The following is a 14,749-nucleotide window of genomic DNA, read 5'->3' as shown; positions in this document are numbered from 1 at the left end:
GGCCTGGGGGCCGGTGGAGAGTTTTGAGAGAACCAAGAGTGAGACCCCATTAGACGTCGAAGCAGAGATGCTGAATCCACAGCTTGAGGCATCAAATGAGAAGTCAGGGACGGAGAGGCATGTACTGAGTTGCCTGCAGGTAGGAGGTGTGGAAAGATAAGGACAGGTCGTGATCATCACAGCAGTGAGTGCAGAGGGCTGGACCCAGGGCTCTGGGACTTCCCACAGCCCGCCTTCAGGTGGGGATGGGGAGACTACACAGCAGAGGAGGCTGAGAAGGAGCAGTAGGAGAGTGAGAGAAGGACCAGGTGAGGTGGGACCATGGAAGGTGGAGGAGGAGGTCAAGCTGACAAATGTGAAGTGCAGAGGACATGCTGGTGTGTAGCAGCTGCTCCAGATATTACAGCTGTTCTTATCATTGTCAGCAACCAGTGATTTAACAGGGTTTCTTCCACTGAATTTTGGGGAACACAGGGGAGAGCAGTCTACCAGTGCAGTCGAAGAAGACTTCTTGAAGGAGGTGGCATTTAACCTAGACTTTGAGGAATGAGTAGGCATTTGTCCAAAAGAGGAAGCAATTTCTTTCCTTCCTCCCTCCATCCCTACATCTCTGCCTCTATTCCTTCCTTCCTTCTTTCCTACCTTCCTCCAACAAGTATTCATGAGACCCACTGGGTAGAGTAGAGGCCCTGTTTTAGGTGCTGGGGAAATATCAGGGAAGGAATGCAGTTTCCTGGCATCTTGAAGGGTCCGTCCTAGTAGAGGCCAGACAATAAACAAATTAATGTGTTGTGTCTGGTGGGGAAAGATCCTTGGAGGGAAAGTATAGCTGGTGAAATTGCAAGAGAGCCAGGGAGGGCCTCTATGGACAGGAAAGGCCTCTCCGAGTGGCTGACACTTGAGCAAAGACCTGAATAAAACGAGGGAGACCAGCCTGTGGCTGTCTTGGGAAAGTATGTTCCAGGCAGAGGGAACAGCATGGCGAAGACCCTGAGGTGGGAATGTGTGTGCTGTGAAGAAAGAGAGGAGACAGTGCATGACAGAGAGTCATGGGGGTGCCTGGCAAGCCAACAAAGGATTCGGAGTTACTTTTAATGCTGGGAGCCACTGTAGGGCTGCAAGCATCCTTGAAGGAGACAGTGCCGCTGAGAGCCCTGGCCTGTGTGCTGGAGTTGGGGGATGGGAACAGGTCCTTTAAACCTTGCTCCTCTGGCCAAAGCTGGTGCTTCCTCTGCCAGAGCCAAGGCTTGTAAAGCTCTGAAGCCTGGAAGGCTTCGGGTGCCCAGGGAGGGAGCTGGCACTGCCCGGGTCCAAGTGCAGCTGGGCCCAATGCCAATGCCGCTGCTGCCTCCCTGCCCTTCCTCCCACCTGCTGAGCCATCTTCCGTGGCCTCCCACCTGCAGCTTCTGAAAGCAAGATACCTGATACTTGCCCTTGACCTGGGCTGCCCAGGCTTTGTTCAGAGCATCTGCTGATTTGCTGGCTGAGTAGCATGGAGGTTGGAGAGGTTAGAATGATACTCGAACCTCAGCTCTGGAAAACAACCTAGGCCAACCACTCACCTGATGCTTCATCCCCTCTTCAGCATCTCTGCTAGCATACCTGCAGAGATGGAGAACTCACCACCTTTCAGGGCAGTGCATCCCCTGGAAACACTGTCTTTTAGTCTTTCTTATAGTGAGTTGAATTTTGCCTCCCACTGACTCACACAGAGAATGGTTTAAGCCTTTCCAGCCTTTCAGAGATGCAGAGTGCTCAGCACCTGCTTGGCCTCAGGCTCCCACCATGGAACCCACTAGCAGGTGACTTCACCTCTGCTTCTGGCCACTGTGTCGAGGAGAGCTCCTGACTCCAGAGGAAACATCTGACTGTCATCCCCTCTTCTGAGATCTCGGGGTGCCCATCAGCCCCTCTGTTCTGAGCCTCTCTCCCCAGCTCCTCTGAGAGGGCTGAGGACCACTGGCTAGAGCTTGGCGACCTTTGAACCCACTGCCTCTGTAGCTGTCCTGGGCAACCTGTGTCCACTGTGAGCATCATCTGCTACCTCATCGTCCCCTTCCGCTTCCTCTCCGCACAGCTTTCCTGGAGACTCCAGGACAGTGCTCTCTTAGGAAGCTGCAGGAGTGAGTGCTACTGAGGAGTCAGCCTCAGGGCAGTCTGAATCCCCGGGGAAAAGAAGAACCAGAGAGAATTTTCTATCATCCTCTTCCCTGCCTGTGGTGGGTGCTTCCCAGGAATTGAGAGCTCACTTTTACGGAGCAGTTTTCTTTTCTCAGACACGGTGCTAAGCAAGGCTGTCAAGCACAGCTGTAGAAGTTGTGCACTGCTCAACTCCCTTGAGTTTGTGCAGTGTCCAACTTGAACGCCCATACATGGTGGTCCTAGAAGCATTTTTCCCACGTTGTCTTCTTTATTCCTCACAATAGCCCTAATGAGGGCAGTGTTATTAGGATTCTATCCCATTCCTCTATCCCATGAGGAAATGGAGGCAGGTCAGAAATGTGTGATGAGTCCAATGTCGAAACAGTGAGGTACTGACCAGGTTGGGATTAAAACCTTCAACTCCAGAGTCAAGGTCTTCACTGATGTGCTCTCAATGCAAGGAGTCACATAGCAGAGTGTTCATGGGTACAGACTATTGAACTGACCTTGCTTCAGAGCCTTGCTTCATCATTCCCACCTGCTCTGTCTGACTTTGGGAGTTTTAGTGTGAACTCACTTCTGAAGCTCAGAAGTGAGCTTCACAGAGCTGTCAACCAGACTCAAAAAGACAGAACAAACCAGAGCTGCTGGCACAGCCCAGGACTTTGTGAGAGGGAAATAAATGGTGGCCTAAAAAAACCGATACTGTCCAAGGGTCCATGGCAGGGCTGGGGGATACCCAGGAGCGGCACCAGACTCCTCCTACCCACCAGCCTGGGGGATTGAAGCAGCCAGCCTGGCTCTACCCTCTGCCACTCCACTCGACTTCCCAGGCCCACCCTCACCAGGGGCCATGAGTGGATTTATTTTGGAAGTGGCTGGTTTCAGGCTAGCAGCAGGGCACTGCAATCTTCCATGCAGCAAGTGGCCTCTTGCACAGCAAGATCAAGCCTCTTCCCAGGAAAGATGTAATCATCAGCTGTGTTTAGCACCTGCATTGTGAGAAGAGATGAGCTCAATCTGCTCCTTGGGGGCCTTGGGAGCTGAGGATACAGTGATGCGTAGCAGGCTGCTGGGTGAGGCTTTTCTGTCACTTTGGAATTGCCACTCAAGGGATGAGGCTGAAAACAATGGGTGCTGTGTGGTCCCACGTTCAGAAGAGCGATCTCTGGACTGACTGACAGCAAGCTAGTTAGCCCCCCTAATGTGCCCGCACATACATACGGACCCCACCAAGCCTGGGGACTCAGGGGGATTCTGAGAAATGAATCACCAGCCAATGGGGGACATGATATGCTGTTCCCATCTCTTCCCAAGTGTGGTCCTTCCAGGAAATCTAGTGAGATGGGTCCAGGTGGACATCACAGAAAACAGGGGTGCCTGGAAAAGGCCCTTAGCATCTTGACCCGCTCTGGGTGTCTGTGGTGCCTATTCTACTCTGGGAAAGGCCAGGAGCCAAGAGCTGGAGAAATAACAGAGATAGAGAGGTGTCGGCAGGGGGTGGTGGGCGAGGACTGCATTCTTGCCCATAACTTGGTGTGGCAAAGATGCAGACTTTGGGGTGAGCTCTTGGCTTGAGCCATCCTGCTGAACTGTCTGCAGAAGGGCTGGTCCCTGGTGAAAGGGTCCCTCAAGTAAGAGGTACCCCAGGGGAGAGATGAATGGGGCATCTTGCTTCCCCCCAAACCCTCAGGAAAATGGGAAGAGGGAGGAGCTGACTTTTCTGTCTCCCTACACACCTCCTCCTGGGGCAGACCAAGGAGAACTGTTCTTGGTCCAAGCCCAAGCTGGACTGTTCTTTAGGAAGACATTGAAGTTCAAACCGGTATCACTCTGGATTGGGTCTTTCTCTGAAATTTCTTTTTTTATTTTATATTGGAGGAGCTGATTAATAATGCTGTGAGAGTTTCAGGTGGACAACAAATGGACTCAGCCATACATACACATGTATCCACTTCCCCCCAAACTCCCCTCCCAGCCAGGCTGCCATAAAACATTGAGCAGGGTTCCTGGATGGTGTCTCATATCTTTACAAAGTGCCTGGGAGACTACAAGATCTGCCTGGATGCCATGAAAGCATCAGATGGAGAGTAGGAAGAGCAGGGCTGGAGCAGTGATGGGAGAAAAATGAAACGGGGTCCTGACTTCACGAACTCAGTTCGGACGGTTCCATCGAGGAAACAGTGTTTGACTTTTGTTGGTCTGTCTTCTTTAAAAGAGGCCACATGTAAACATATATGAGTTTGTCTGCGTGTGTGAGAGACAGAGAGCCCGGACCCTAATTCTCCCCGAGGGAGGAGGGTGCCTCCCTTCGGCACCCCCTGCCCCCACCCCACCACATGGGTCATGGAACAGGACTGTGGAAGAAGCTGATTGAGCAAATGTAGGATCCGGTATGGTGGGCTGGAGGCCAAATCTGAAAATCGCAGGTGATGAAAGGAAGAAGCAGGTTGGTCGAGTGTTTCCCAGCATAGATTTGGGGTTCATGCTCTGCCACCAGCAGGCCATGTGGCCTTGGCAAGTCACTTAGCCTCCTGGGTCACCTGGAGACCTGCTTTGCAAAATGTGGAAAATAAAGCTTATTATTCTCTGAAAAAAATCGCTGTGAGGGTTAAAGTAAAATTATCTACGAAAGCCTTTAGCTCAGTGCCCAAACAAGAAAATACGAAGGAAACAAAAATGAAGTAGTGATGAAAGCACTTTATACAAGTATGTATTTAAGAAACGCCACTCCCACTCTGGCGGTCCCTTCTTGGTATATATTCCTCTCGTGCATTTGAAGTCAGGTCGTTCTAAATTTAACTTACAAGCTCCTTTTCAGGAATAACAGAAATAGCGAGCGTGGATGGAACTCTGGTGGAGTGCCAGATGCTCTTTTAAGTGTCCCGTTTCTGCGAACTCATCAGCCATTGCTGAAAGTGAGGTCTATGTGATGGGGGAGGTTTCACTCTCCAAGCTGGACCCCTGGCTACCGCCTCATCTGGACCCGAACGCCCCAAGGGTCATAGGGAATGCTGGTGGGTTTGCCAGGTGCCAGGGATACGGCTGCATGAGCAGCAATGAGGGTGAGCCAGCCCGTGGGCACCAGCACAGAGGCCACCACCCTGACAGCAAAGATGTTTATCACGGTTCCAGGCTCTCTTACCAGAGCACTGGATTATCAATTGCTAAGTGACCTTGGGTCCTCTGTCTAATGTGATGGTCAGACCCTAAGGTGACCGCTGCTGTTATCCTGTCTCCTGGCATCCACAGCTTCATGTGATTCCCCTCTCCCTGGGTGTGGGCAGGACTCATGACTTGCTTCTCACCAATAGGACATATGCAAAGGTGATTGGATGTTGTGTGTATGTGTGGGTGTGTGTGCTCAGTCACTCAGTTGTGTCCAACTCTTTGTGACCCCATGGACTATAGCCCACCAGGCTCCTCTGTCCATGGGATTTCCCAGGCAAGAATACTGGCCTGGGTTACCATTTCCCCTTCCAGGGACTCTTCCTGACCCAGGGATCGAATTCGAGTCTCCTCTGTCTCCTGCATTGGCAGGTGGATTCTTTATCACTGAGCCATCCGGAAGCTCGTTTGGCTGTTACTCCCGTGATTATATCTTACTATATGAAACTCTCTTAGCTGGTTGAAGACAGACAAGAAGAGGCTCTTGTTGGATTTTCAGAAGTAATCTACCACGTAGTGAGAGGGCTTAAGGAAAGGGCAACATAGAGGAAACACTGAGTGGGCTCTAGAAGCTGAAAGTGGCACCTGGTGGGTAGCCAGTGAGGAAACGATGATCTCAGCTTTTGAGCTCCAAAGAGATGAACTCTGCCAGCAAACTGAGTGAGCTTGAAGCAGGTCTTTCCCCTCTCATGAGACTGCAGCACTGGTCAACGCCTGGATTGCAGCTAAGCTATGTCTAGATTTCTGAGCTATAGAAACTGAGATAAGAAGTGTGTGTGTTGAGTCTCTCTGTTGGTGGTAACTTGTCATGAAGCAATAGAACATACTGTCTGTCTGTGTAAGTTCCACTTCTGGTGAAGTGGGTAGAGTAAGAAACTTGGATTCCTTCTTTCACGACACCTGCCCACTGGTCTCACAGGACACAATGAGGTGATTTGGAGAAACAGCTGTAAATTGTTCTAATATCCTGCAGAAAAGCACTAATACAGAAGATAGTGATTATATCATCAAAGAGCCTTTTAAATTCATCCAAAGAGCAAGTCTAATGAAGTGTATGACTAGCGATTTGGGGGAGGTTTGCAAAAATAAAGTAAATGGTAAATGCTAGAAATTAGGAAGGTTTCCATTAGAGTTGCTCAGTTCTTATGATGGGTAATTATGGAGGCAGAACAGGATCTGCAAAGCAGCCCTTCCTGGGTCTAACAGCAGACAAAGAAGAATGAGGTTAATAATCCTTAATGAGGAAGACAGCTGACGTTGGTGTCTCAAAAAGTAATTGTTATCCCTAAGGACAACAGAGCCTCCTTGCTAATGTTTCCTACTGGGACCAAAAGTTCAGATGGTGTACCTTTTGAAGGTGGCACAGCGTGGGGTAGCCATTCTTATTGCTTGTGGGGAAACCACATCATTAGGCTGGGATTTTTTCCACTTCACCTCAGAGCTTCGGGTGTCAGCAGAATTTAAATATAATCAGTAGAGTGTGGTAGTTAAAAGATCTTTGGCTTTGGAATCAGGTCTGACAGAATTCAAATCTTATGTGTATCTGTAACACTGTATCAGTTAGCTCTTGCTGCATAACAAACAAACAGACATTTAATAACTTAAAGCAACAAGCATTTAGTTACCTCACAAGTCTGTAGATTGCTTGGGAAGTGATACTGTTCTGGACTCAGCTTGGCTGATTTTTGATGGGCTTGCTCATGAGCCTGCCATCAGTGGTTCAGCAGAGGTATTGCTGTTCTTAAATGGCTTTTACCCTTCACGGTCTATCAGCCTCCAACAGGCTCAGTTCAGTTCAGTTCAGTTCAGTCGCTCAGTCGTGTCCGACTCTTTGCTAGCTGGGGCTTACTGACAAGGCAGCCGGCAGAGCTCAAGGGAAAAAGCAGAAGCTTGCAACTCCCTTTGAGGACTAGTTTTAGACTATACACAATTTCACTTCTATTGCATTTCACTGATTAAAGCAAGTCATAGAGATAACTCAGATTCAAGGGCTGGAGAAATCGACTCCATCTCTTGATGAGAGGAGCTTCAAAATCACATGCATGGGGTGTAGATACAGGGAGGCTACTAGTAGGGGTCATCAGTGCTTCTTCCCAGGGCAGCACTGTTCCAAAAGCTGCAAAAATGAGCACGCCTCTGCCTGAGTCAGGCTTGTTAAAGTTCCATTGGCCAAAGCAAGGTGCATTGCCAACCAGATCATGGGGTGTAGAAATAAACTCCACCTCTCCATGGGAGAGAAAGAATCGGTGATCATTGTCGCCATCCTAAGGGTTATTTGGGAAAACCTCAACCATCACTGCATAAATGGATCCCCAGATGAGACAAACATGTCAGACTCTTGATGATGGCTAAACCAGGGAAGGCAGCAGTCAACACGCTGGTGAACATGGAGTCCAGCGTTATCGTAGGAGTCTCTGGACCCCGTGTCTTCACCCACCACTTGAGTCTTCTCCAGCTCCTGCACAGGCGAGGCTCCTGCCCTCCGTCCCACACTTTAGGTCAACACCATGCGATGGAAATCAAGCATGAACCATGCTGTTCTTCAGTTGCTCAGTCACATCTGACTCTTTGCGACCCCACCGACTGCAGCACGGGAGGTCCCCCGTCCTTCACCGTCTCCTGAAGTTGGCCCAAGTGGGTGTCCATTGAGTCGGTGACGCCATCCAACCGTCTCATCCTCTGCCACCCTCTTCTCCTTTTGCCTTCAATGTTTCCCAGCGTCAGGCTCTTTTCCAGTGAGTTGGCTTGTTGGCATCAGGTGGCCAACGTGTTGGAGTTTCAGCTTCTGCACGTATGAACCATGTATGTTGTTTTAAATTTTTTAGTGGTCACGTTAAAAAAAAAAGTAAAAGGAGACAGGTGAAATTCAATTTTAAGATAGATTTTATTTAACTTATATCTAAAATATTACTAATAAGCAAGTCATCAATATAAAAGTGATTATGAGATATCTTTTTTTACCTGCTAAGGCTTCAAAGTCTGGTATATTTCTTGCCCTTACAGCCCGTCTTGATTTGGACCAGTCACATCTGAAGTGCTCAACGGCCACATGAGGCATGTGGCTACCGAATTGGACAGTGCAGTGTTCGAGGGTCCTGCTCTGGCTCTGCTCCAGCTGCGTCCCTCTCGTGGAGTGAGGAGTCCAGGACACCAAAAGGACATGCCCGCTTGGAACTCCTACCCCCCGTTTCTGGACCAGACTCCAGGTACACGGGACCCCCGAACATCCTGAACATCAGCCCTAAGCTGCTGCTTCTAGGGCTTGTTCCTCAGGTGCGCCCTCCAGATGGATGTTCTGGTGCTTACCCTTTGGCTCGGGGGGCTGCAGGATTACTGTGGCTGGAGGGGTCTCTTGGACGTTGCTTGGACATTTCTCTCTATGAACCCCTTGCTGTGGGGGATGGAGGCGGAGGTGGGAAGAGAAGGGGCTGGGAGGCCTTGATGCAGGCCCCCAGATGTCGGCGGGCTGTCACTGCCTGGAGGGAGGGACAGGAAGGCAGGAGTCCCCTCTGCTTCTTCCTTCTCCCTGCACACCTAATTCAGTGGGCAGTCTTGTTGATTCCACCCTCAAATACAATTGATTCTCATTAGTCACAATAACTGTGTCCTGTGAAGTGAAGTGAAAGTCGCTCAGTTGTGTCCGATCCTTTGTAACACCATGGACTGTATGGATTTCTCCAGGCCAGAATACTGGGGTAGCTGTTCCCTTCTCCAGGGGATCTTCCCAACCCAGGGATCAAACTCAGGTCTCCCACATTGCAGGTGGATTCTTTACCAGCTGAGCCACCAGGAAAGCCCAGGTGGGTTGTGTTCTATAAAGTTGGGCAAACGATGGATTAGGGAATATGGGATCATTGCTCCTAGGAGAAATACAGGGTTAGGTTCCTGTGAGTCTCTGGCTGCAACATTTTCACCAACTTCTCAAACATAACCTTGTTCTGTGTGTGTTTCTCTTGAAAGACATCCCATTTAATATATACTGCTTCATTAACACTGAACTCAAGGCCAACAGCACTATGCCTGAACAAAGCTTATCTAACACAAATATTTTCTCCAGAAAGCACACCACAGCCTTCTTCTGCTTAGGAACAGTAGACAGCATTTCCGCACTATAATTGGAGATGGCTTTAAAGAGCAAAATCAGCCAAAAAAGCACAAACGTGAAAAAAAATGCAGCGCTAAATAGCCTGCATAAAAGACGGTTGCTTATAGTAAGAGCTGAAACGAAGAGGCAGACCATTGTTCTGGTCGACCTCAGCAGGGAACACGCATGTGGGCAACTCAAATGTTCTGCTGCTCTGCGCGTGTCTGAGAGTGACCATGAAAGCGTCACGAGTAGTGATTTGAAGTTATAAATAAAATTTTAGCAAGAAGGTGAATTCGCAAGTACAGAACCTGGGAACAGTGAGGACTGGCCATTCATTCTCACTCTGCCTACGCAACTGCGTCTCTCTCCCGGAGGAAGCCGGAGCCTCCTGGCCTGTCTCCCTGTGTCTACGATTAACCTACCACCTCCATTCCACGTTTTCCACTTAGCTGCCAGAGTCATCTTTCTGAAGATGTCCTTGTGCTCTCTCTCTCTGTTGAAGCCACGCGTTCCGGGAAACAAACTCACTCAGAAGGACAAATGCAGAGAGTCGAGTGCACTTTATTACACCGGCGGGCCCAAGGCAGAGTCTCCTCTTAGCCAAGGACCCCGACCAGTTTTTGTAAAAACCTTATATACCCTAAGTGTACGTGCCCAAACCTGCCTCCCCAAATTCCCTGAAACCAGTATTCCTGCCTGGAGAATCCCCAGGGACGGGGGAGCCTGGTGGGCTGCTGTCTATGGGTTCACACAGAGTTGGATACGGCTGAAGTGACTTAGCAGCAGCAGCAGTCTGAACAAAGGAAAAGAAAGATACAACGTTAACCTTAAGCCTAGGTAGTTCACAGTGGCCAGTTATCAACAGGCCTGTGGTCATACCCCAAAAGCATAATAGAATGTATGATTCTATTCAGTTGCACAGATAATCAGGGTATTCTTTTAGGCGATGGAGAGTCTAGGTATGAGCTCTGGGGCTCTTCCTTCCGGGGGCCTGGTTTTCCAGTTGGTACATCGTTTCCATAGACACTGGGCATAGAGCTCAAAGTCCACAGTCCGGCCCAAGACGGAGTCCCACTTTCAAGATGGAGCCTCTTCTGTCTGTTTCCTCCTTCATTTCCAGTTCACTCAGGACTGAGTTTGAACTCCTCACTGTGGCCTGTACAGCGAGGGGTCCTCAGGTGTAGCCCCTTTCCATCCATATTGGTCCCCTAGTTCCTCCAACTCCCCGACCTTTCCCCAGAAGGTCACTGCACTTGCATCTTCTCCTTCTTCAGGCCCCCGTTTAAAAGTCTGCCTCCTGGGAGAGGCCACCCCTGACCACCCTGCTATTATAAGGATACCACCCCTCGATCATTCCTCCAGCAGGGCCTGTGAGTATCTTTCCTAGTGAAAGGCTTGCAAGGCAACATTGACTTATTGCGTTACTTGGTGGATGCTGCCTTTGGTGCATCCACTGTGGCCTCTTCCAAGGAAAAGCCAGAATGGTTTTATTCATCATGGACTGTGAGTTTTGGGACAGTGACATATGGTACTCGCTCGCCGAGTAAGCGTGTGAGCCCCATGGCCGAGTGGCCTGCTAGACTTAACTCCTCCAACTCATTGGAAAGAAAACTCTGGTTGAACGGTGCAGGTAGAGGGCCAGAGTTCACCCTGCGCACGTGGCTGGCTGTCTGTGTCTCCTCCAGGCACTGGGAGGCAAGTTTCTGATCAGGAACACTTGACATCTGATATCCAAGGCCTTTGCAGCTGTGGGCTCTCGTGGCCTCGCCTGAGAAGCTGACCTCTCCCTGAGGGAAAACACACATTCCTAAATTTGGAAACCACAGGGTTTTGTGATCCTTTAGAGTTTCACAAATCTCAGCATCTCACGGCCTCCACCCAAGAAACCCATCATGCTCTTGTCTTTCCAAACCCGCTTTTGGGCAAGCACCATATTTTTATAATTATGACGCAGCAGGCTCTCATGGTCCACCCAAGGGTCTGACCACACTTCTAAGACCCAGATTTGAGTAAACACCAGATCCTCCTGTTTCTGAGGCCACAGACCCTCAACGGCCCCGCCCGGGAAGCCGGCCTCCTTGTTTTCCTGAGCCGCCCTTTGGGTAAACACCACAGGATGGATGGACTCTGTGGGGCAGCATAAAGAGCTGTTTTTGGCGTTATGCACAATTTGAAATAAAAACACAAAAGAAAATAGAATATCCCCATGGCGTATGCCCTGTGCCATTAATTACAGAAAGACTCAGCCTGTGCTTGGCCAAATATGCAGAAACGAAAACGATCTCAGGGGCAGGACAGGGGATGTTTCATTCTCTCCTTCCTAAAACTTTCAGCAATACTGCTGCTTTTATGATGAAGAAGACCAAAAGAGGAAATGCTTTGTCCTCCCCATGGGGTGATGAAGATAATTTATCAGGGTTTAACAGCTGAGTTACCCTGCTGCCCCCAGGCCTCCTGACCTTTGGGAAAATCACTAAGATTTATCATTATCACCAAAATTGATGCCCTGGGTCGGTATGTGGCACGTTTGTTCTGCACGGTAAATGGATGAGGGTGTCCTGGTGAGGTGTCGCGTCTATCTTACCAGGGACGTCACAACCAGACAATTACAGTCCACTTCCTAGCGGGGACCAGCTCCTCCTGGATGAGGGCTCAGCCTGTTCTCTGGGGAAAGCCCATCACCCCTGCAGTGACTGGAAGTGGGGAGGAGGGCTGCTCCCTGGGGGTGGATGAGCGTGCAGATCAGGGGTAGAGGTCCCGGGAGGTCTGCATCTGGGCCCCGAGGGAGGAAGGCCCCAGAGCAGGGCTCCTCAACTGGGGGTAATTTTGCCCCCACCAGGGAATATTTAGTTATGGCTAGAGACGCGTTGGGCTTCCCAGGTGGTAAGTGGTACAGTGGTACCAAAGAATCCACCTGCCAGGAGCCTCAGGTTTAATCCCTGGGTGGGGAAGATGCCCTGGAGGAGGAAATGGCAACCCACTCCAGTATTCTTGCCTGGAGAATTCCATGGCCAGAGGAGCCTGGCAGGCTACAGGCAGAGAGTCGCAAAGAGTCGGGCGTGACTGAGCGGCTGAGCAATGGATTCAACAGAGACACTTTGGTTGTCATAACTGGTGAAGGATGCTACTGGCGTCGAGGGAGCAGAGACCAGGGATGCTGCTAAACATCCTAAGTGCTCAGGACAGTCCTTCCATGGCCAAGGATTATCCTGCCCGAATGTCAGTAGTGCTGAGGTTGGGAAACCCTGCCCTGAAGTAGGGGAGGGCCTTGTCTCAATGGGCCAGGGGCCTCGGGCATCATCAAGGTCCTAATAAGGAAGCAGGCCTGGCACGAACAGAGGTGCTGTCAGCGCCTGCTGACACGGAGCATAGAGAGCCCCGGAAAGGCATCTTCTAAGCTGGTTCAATTTAAAGCTTCAGAGGCCAAGTCTTATTAGCATCTCCTAGCAGTTGTTTTTTAAATTTTTATTGAAGTATAGTTGATTTACAGTGTTGTGTTAATTTCTGCTGTACAGTAAAGTGATTCAGTTATACACAGATGTATTTTTTTCTTTTTCATATCTTTCAAATCTTTTTCATATTCTTTCTCATTATGATTTATCACAGGGTATTGAATGTCATTCTTCCTCTGTGCTATACAGTGGGATCTTGTTGTTTATCCATTATATCTATAATAGCTTGCATCTGCTAATCTCAAACTCCGGATCCTTCCCTACCCCAAAGCCCCTCCCCCTAGACAATCACAAATCTGTTCTCTATATCTGTGAGCCTGTTTCTTTGTCATAGATATGTTCATTTGTGTCATAGTTTAGATCCCACATATGAGTGGTATCATATGGTATTTGTGTTTCTCTTTCTGACTTTGCTTAGTATGATAATCTCTAGGTTCATCCATGTGGCTGCAGATAGCATTCTTTCTTTCTGTTTTTATGGCTCAGTGCGGTTCCATTGTATATATGTGTATGCACAATATCTTTATCCATTTATTTGTCAATGGAAATTTAGTCTGTTTCCATGTTTTGGCTACTGTGAACAATGCTGCTATGAGCATAGGGAAGTAAATTTAAAGTGTTAGTCGCTTGGTCACGTCCAACTCTTTGTGACCCCATGGACTGTAGCTTGCCAGGCTCTTCTGTCTGTGGAATTCTCTGGGCAAGAATACTGGAGTGGGGAGCCATTCCCTTCTCCGGGGGATCTTCCTGACTCAGGGATGGAACCCAGGCCACCTGCACTGTGGGCAGATGCTCTGCTGCCTGAGCCGCCGGGGAAGCTTATGAACATAGGGAGCACCTCCTAGTTCTGAGTGCCCCCCTTACCCCATCCTGCCCACCCACCACCCAAGAGGGACCAGGGCGTGCCCTCCAAGCCTACTCATGCCGGGGTCCTCTGTTCCCTTCCCAAGCTACACCTCTGCTTCTCCCTTCCCTCAAGTCTCCCTGATTTAATCAGACCCATCTCTCAAGGCTTAAATGCCACTTCTCTGTAAAGCCCGCTCTGATGACCTCCTCCCCCTGTGTCAACATCCGTGTCTGCCTTTCCTTCAATGGGTTGGGTAGGGAATCACCTCCAGACTGGAGGAGGGGTGTGGAGTAAAGTCCCATGGTTAAATCAGATTTTGGTTTCCCAGCAACTGGGCTGACATCCTGATTTTGCTGTTTATTCCTTAGTAGGTCACTAAGACAAGTCACTTTAACCTTCTGAACTCTTTCACATACCTGAAATGGGGCTCAATCAAGGGCTTTGAGGAAGATTCAGTGCTTTAAAATATTTATGCAAAGCTGGTACACAGTAGGAGAAGTAGGAAGGATAAAACCTCAGAGCTAAACTTTATTACCATTGCCCCCACTTTCTAGGTGAGAAACTGAGGCCCAGAGAGGGTGGGCATCCTGCCAAGGTCACAGCAAGGAAGCAGGGCTACAGTGCCCCCAGGGATGCCAGACCTCCCTGACGTCCGCGGGAATCAGATGTGAGCGCTTCCCTTTGCTGGGTGACTGCAGGCTCAGACTCTTGGCTGATCCAGCCTGCTACTTGCTAAACGCATGGCACCGTCTCAGCTAGGCTGCCAGGTCCATGTTCCATTCTGCCATTCCAATCTCCCAACAGGTCTTTGAGGTTGGTGCCACCATCCCAGCTGTTTTGCAGACCAAGAATGGGAACATCAGGAGGCGACTGGGCACCCTCAAGGCAGCGTGGCACCTGAGAGGTGAGCCCAGGTTCAAACCCAGGTCTGCTGGTTACAAAGCTAACGATGCTGTTTTGATGATAACAACTTGGTAGCCATCACGAATGGATAAAAACAGCTAACCTCAGACCACACCGCATTCCAGGCACTGTGCTCAGTTCTCTGCAAAG

The sequence above is a fragment of the Dama dama genome, chromosome 1 (genome assembly GCF_033118175.1).
Source record: "Dama dama isolate Ldn47 chromosome 1, ASM3311817v1, whole genome shotgun sequence".
Classification (NCBI taxonomy): domain Eukaryota; kingdom Metazoa; phylum Chordata; class Mammalia; order Artiodactyla; family Cervidae; genus Dama; species Dama dama.
Note: the sequence above shows the minus strand (reverse complement) of the source record.